Source organism: Zea mays, chromosome 7, assembly GCF_902167145.1.
Source record: "Zea mays cultivar B73 chromosome 7, Zm-B73-REFERENCE-NAM-5.0, whole genome shotgun sequence".
Lineage (NCBI taxonomy): Eukaryota > Viridiplantae > Streptophyta > Magnoliopsida > Poales > Poaceae > Zea > Zea mays.
In genome coordinates, this window is record NC_050102.1 from 176,757,611 (window position 1) to 176,763,632 (window position 6,022).

Below are 6,022 nucleotides of genomic sequence, written 5' to 3' on the forward strand. Positions count from 1 at the left end.
GATCAATAACACAACTTGCCTTTTAATTGTGATAACCTGCTGATGAGAGTCTTCAAAAGTATTGATCTACATATCCACGTACAATCACTCGTCTAATCGTAGCAGTACAAATAGACAGAAAAAATAATAATTAAAAATAACATTTCATCAAACAAAGAAACAAACTGTGTAACAATAATCTACGCGTCGAGACGAGTCTGTAGGTTTGAGAACTACTAAAGTTAGAGTTGAAATGGAGAAGTTATGGATTATCTAAGTTACTAGATTTATTTTTATACTAAAAATTATTTTCCAGTTTTCTTTTATTAATTTCAGTGACAGGTGAACTGCAGGTTTAAATTTTATGATGCTTAGGGTCTCATCCACAATTTAAAGGACCAAACTACAATTACTTTCTACTCTATACAGGACATCAAGTTTATTCCTCAAAATGTGGAGGACTTTTTTAGCAAACGTGCACGAAGGCTTAATACTTGGATGAATCCGAGCCCTCCGATCCAATAACTACGGTCCGATTAGAAGGCCGAAGGGGTACACGGCCAGAGTCGTGCATCCCTTGAGTCGTGCATCCCTTGATTTGTGGTCTAGATTCAAAATATCGAGTTGTTTTTCTCTCATCTAACCATGATACTACACAAGCGATCTGACGGTCCAGATTCTATAAAGCGAATGGATATTTCAGGTTCTAACTTATCATTCATTAATGGATTGACGACCATTGTTTATCTCCTTCTACCTCCCAATGCTCGGACGCGACGATGTGCACTAGCCCCGTGGCGGTGCTCCTACGACAAGCAACGAGCCACCCCCCTCGAATAATCTACTCTAAGCACGAACCCAAGCCAAACATGGAGGAAGCATTGGCAAACTCAGTCCTAGGCATTTTATCGAGAGTAGGGTGATGTAGAGTCTTGACCACGATGTCTAGTGACTCCACGACTACACTGCAACTCCGACAAGAAATTTCGGTTGCCCCAGTGTTCGAATGAAGGTGTGATAAGGTGTGAAACATTCCTAAGCATATGGCAAACTTGATTAGGACTTGCTTACCCTGAATAACTGTGATGACATTCCCTACCCACGGTGAGGTGTGGACCTACAACTGAAGATGAACATTGACGAGTGATTCCCATCCATCCGATAGACCCACACTCGGTAACGCCTTCATAAATCCCCTAGCCTGCACATGAGGTCTTCACCGACGATGCACTAGAGCACCCACCATGGCGGATCTCCCTCCTTGGAGTCTCTCCGCATGACACAGAGCTCTCGAACTCTGGTTTCCTAGTGGTGGTGAAGTTTGATAGGATCTCACGGAGATCTGATGGTTGGGCAAAGGATGCGGGTGCCCGATATTTATCCCCAAGCAAGGAGAAGTCTAGCGTCCGGGGATCATGGCCAGGCGGTTGTAGCCATGATCGATTTGTAACGATCCAAGGGAAGGGGACAAGCTGGCAAGGTGGTCCCACACGTCAGAGAAGACGTTGACACGGGTGCACGTGATCTCGGGGAATAGGAGGCTGGCCACCAGGGCCCACCTGTCAGCGCCAGGTTCCACAGTCAGGCTGGCTGGAGGGAATTAGGTACGTGGGCCAGGTGGTGACCCGCATAGCAAGGGGAGAGGGCAAGGCTGTTGGGCCGAGAGAGTGAGGATTCAACCCATGAACAGGTTAGCGTCCCTTTTTCTTTTTAATTTTCTATTTTCTATTTTAGATTTTAAAATTTGGTTTTGAATATGCACACATAAAAATCCAACATTAATGAAATTATAATTTTATTAAGTTATTTATTTATTATATTATTTAAGCAAAAAAATTAAATATGTAAATCACACTCACAAAAACTGGTACTTTAAGAAAAATATTTTTCTAGTGTATAAAATACTTTAGAGTACTTATAAATATATTTCAACAAAAGGATAACTAAAATCTTATAGAGAATTCTTTTATTTCTTTATTATAAAACATGTTTATTTTAAGGGATGTAACTTCAAAGGTACGAAAATCCTTATTTAGAAGATATTTAATTTCATACCTTTGGAGAACTTTATTAAATTCCTAAATAGATTTTTTGCTTGTTACACGAACTCAGGTAGCCTAAGGGCATGATTCCCTACATAGAACCCGTGTTTGTGCCATGCTTTATGGGAAGACTTGAGAGGGCAGTCACAATATTAATGGTTCATCCTAAGCTGGATCCCAACACCCTAACTACCGACGGTTGATCCTTGATCGGGCGAGGGTAGAGGAAAAGAAGATACTGGGAAAGGGTGAAGAAAGGAGTGATTCCATGGTATGCCTCACAAAGGTGGGAAAATGGCATATGCAAAATCGAGTTGGGATTAAGATTAACTAATTTGATATGATAATAATGAAGATCATAGAAGAAACGATATACATGCATGCGAAACCCATGCATCAAATGGTGAGTAAAGACAACGATTTGGTCAGCTTCAAGCATTGGGTAGGATTCCTTACCTAGGATTTTTTTCCCGTTGAATTATATTCTTCTGGAGCAGACCTACTATCACCAGAGTCCTTAGGTCTTTTGCCTCGACCATGGAGGTTTCAAATTCGTGTGGATGAGAGGTTACCATTGGTGCAATCTCTCGATCTGGTGATGATGAGGGAAAGCTAGGGTTTATATAGAGTTTGGGAATTGAACTGACAACCGTAAGGAACTAGTGGAAGGCTAGAATACTGAGGATGGTACGATGAAGCCCAAAAGTTTTAGGGCATTATTATTTTATCCTATTACAAAGGATGAAGTGTCATGGAGCTATGGAAGTCGAAGCACTACAAAGCCTTATTCTAAAGCTAAAAAGGAAGTCAAAGCGATTTGATTTTTCATAACATGTAGTGCCAGTCCAGTAAACTGACTGAGTCTTGAACAGTAAAATCCCGAGTTCAAGAGCTCGGGGGCTATGGTGTGATGATGGGGACTCGACCAAAAGGCAGAACAATCAGACCAAAAAAGAATCCAACCACATCAAGATCAAGCTATGTTTGAAGAGTCAAGTGAATAGTCTTACATCGTCTGAGTTAACGACCCAGCCAAATAAGGCTCAAGAGCTACTGTTAAAGACATACACCAAAGGTATCCTCCAATCATCCCCCTTGGCACGATGAGTAGCCTAGGGACTCAAACCACATCTCCGATGAAGATCTTCATGCAAGAAAGCTCCTATAAGATTACAATGGCAAAGACCTTATCAAATTAAGAGATAGCTTATGAATGTGGCAAATCATGTACCGATAAGGATATGATCCCTAGTAAATTAGGAGAGGCTCTGCCAAGGCTGGTTATTGTCCATATCCTCTAAGCGATCTAGATTCATATTATACAACCAACATAAACATGTAATTGTCGCTCTCCTTGGACTATAAAAGGATGACCGGGACGCTCCAAGAGGGTAGATCATCTAATCATATGGCATAGACAATAGCCAACACCACACATGATGCATGATATTATCTCACATTAAGAGACATGACTTATCTAAATTATCATGTCCCTTTGTCCCTTTACCTTCATTTCTCTATCTTTCGTGATCCATCCCATGAACTCGCTACCAAAAAATCCTCGACAAATAGATGATGTAAAATCTTTACCAAAACATAGGTTTTGTGTATGATATAAAGAAACCATTAAAACAATGCAGTATATATTGCTATTTATTTTTTAAACAAATGGTTATTTAAGTAACTTAAATTCAGGCGAGTCTTGAATTGAGATATGGAAAATATTATGAAGTCAATATGAATCTCCAATTGCATGTAGTGTTTTCTTTATATTGGATAGGAGATGGAAAATTAATGCTAACTTCATTGTGGCACAATAATGATTATTAAGGCTATTTTCAGCAGCTTACTCATTTTGATCTCTAATTTTAAACTACACAGTAAAATTATAAACCCCGCTCTATAAACAGTATGATCTACAATATAAAATAGTGATTTGTACTGCCTAAGAAACAAAGTATTCTAAGGGAACAATTGGATCTATACCATTAAAAGATCCAAACTTTAGATATATATCATGGACCCCACATGCCATTGACTCATGTGGACCCACATGTAAGTGAGATAGTAATGGTATGGATCCAAAGTGGTGATCTTTTAATGGTATGGATCCAAATTTCCCTATTCTAAGACAACGGTTGATGAACTATGACACATCAAATTTCACGTAGCCTAGTCCATTCCTTTTCTCAGTCTCATTCTCATACTCCCACGGGTCATGAAACCAAACATCCAAAGCTTTTCTTAAGTGGATGTGGATCGATGTCACAGTGATGTCGTGTCAGCCCCGTTCGTTTAGTGAACCGCAAAAATAAGGAAAAGAAAACGTTCCAGTACCACGTGGCACACGCTCACATAAAGGCATGGAACCAAATGCAGCTGCCCATTGACACGGCAGAGCAGGCAGGTAACAAGCACTCTGGTGCAGTAGTTGAGACTCGGGTTCAGAGTACAGACAAAAGTAGGCAAATACAGGTGTCGAATTATGAATTCGAACAGACCAGAGCTGGTTACATACATGTTATATTGTTATTATTACAAAAAAAAAAACAAGACAAGCAAAGCCAGCTAACCATTCTCGAAGACGTGCATCCTTCACGAGAAATCCATGGCATCTTCCGATGGATCATCATACCACTCCAATCATTGACGTTATCCGAGGCTATGATTATGAGCAATCCATGGACACAAAGGGTGAGCAAAAATGTGTTCTATTTCTCCCTTTGGTTTCACTTTTCCTAAGCGTCAGATGTCTGAATCTTGAGTTACACTAGACGTTATATTATGTTCTCTTTTAATTTATTTATAATTTGTTGGTTACCTTTGTATTGTATAATACATTAGTTTTTATCTTTGTCTAGCTATAAAAAATAATATAAATTATTAATCATCTTTGCCAAAATGTATTATGTTTTATTGTTTTATCAGATTTGTGACCTGTCTATCGGATTTTTTTTATTATTAATGAATCTGTCCGTAAACATTGCAACGAACTAAAGCTATATTTTAAAAAATATAAAGTACATAGCAAGCGTCACCTAAAAGGAAGTTAAAATCCACACATCTAAACTTTAGCAACTCGCTTGGTTTTTATATGCCCATTTGCATTTGGTTTTTATATCGTCATCGGCCGTGGCGAATTAGAGAGGAGGGGACCAGAGCGAGTTTTTACAGGCCGGACGCGGTGATGAAGAATATTGCTGTCGTCGGCCTTTGCACGTTGGATCTGCCCACAGCCCCACACGGCACCATGCGAGGTACTCCAGCCAGTCATAACGAGGCTGCTACGTCAAAAGTAGAAATGCTAGGTACACACATAAGGTCATAGGGACATCAACCCCCAGAATTAACAATACCCTGCTGGAGAACTACGAGGCTGTGTTTGGTTATTTTACATGTGGTTGTGGCGTGTCATAATAATTTTCTACCATTGTATCATATATGTTATAGACTTATTTTTTTCGCCAAATTTTATCATATGTGCAGCTTCGATTTTGATTGCCATACTTTTTATGATATCTCCTATTTGTTTAGTACTCTAATGTAGCAATGTTAGCAGCGAATCAAACATGTCATGTTTTTGTTCATGTATGTACTAATTTACTCTTATACTCGTATGTTGCAACAACAAATAGTTCAGCAATAGCACATGTGAGGTGACAACACATAATGCTCCCAGTTTTGTGAATGACCTATAGTCCATAAGTTGGAACTTAAGCCATCAAAATATAATTTAAATCAATCATACGATGTTCTTTGTTTGAATGGGAGCGTTTATGCTACACACGCTTCTAAAAGATTAGACAAAGTGCCCTTTATCTTTCAATATTACGAATTTGTAATCTATTCTAGACTCGAGGTTGCGGTAGAACATCCAAACTCAAAGCAGGTAGGGTCTTTTCATATAGTTGGACCGACTCATGAGAAACTTAATGTTTTTTTACTAATTAACAAGAAAACATATATACCTAAATTCGAGTTGAAGAGAACTCTAACATGAA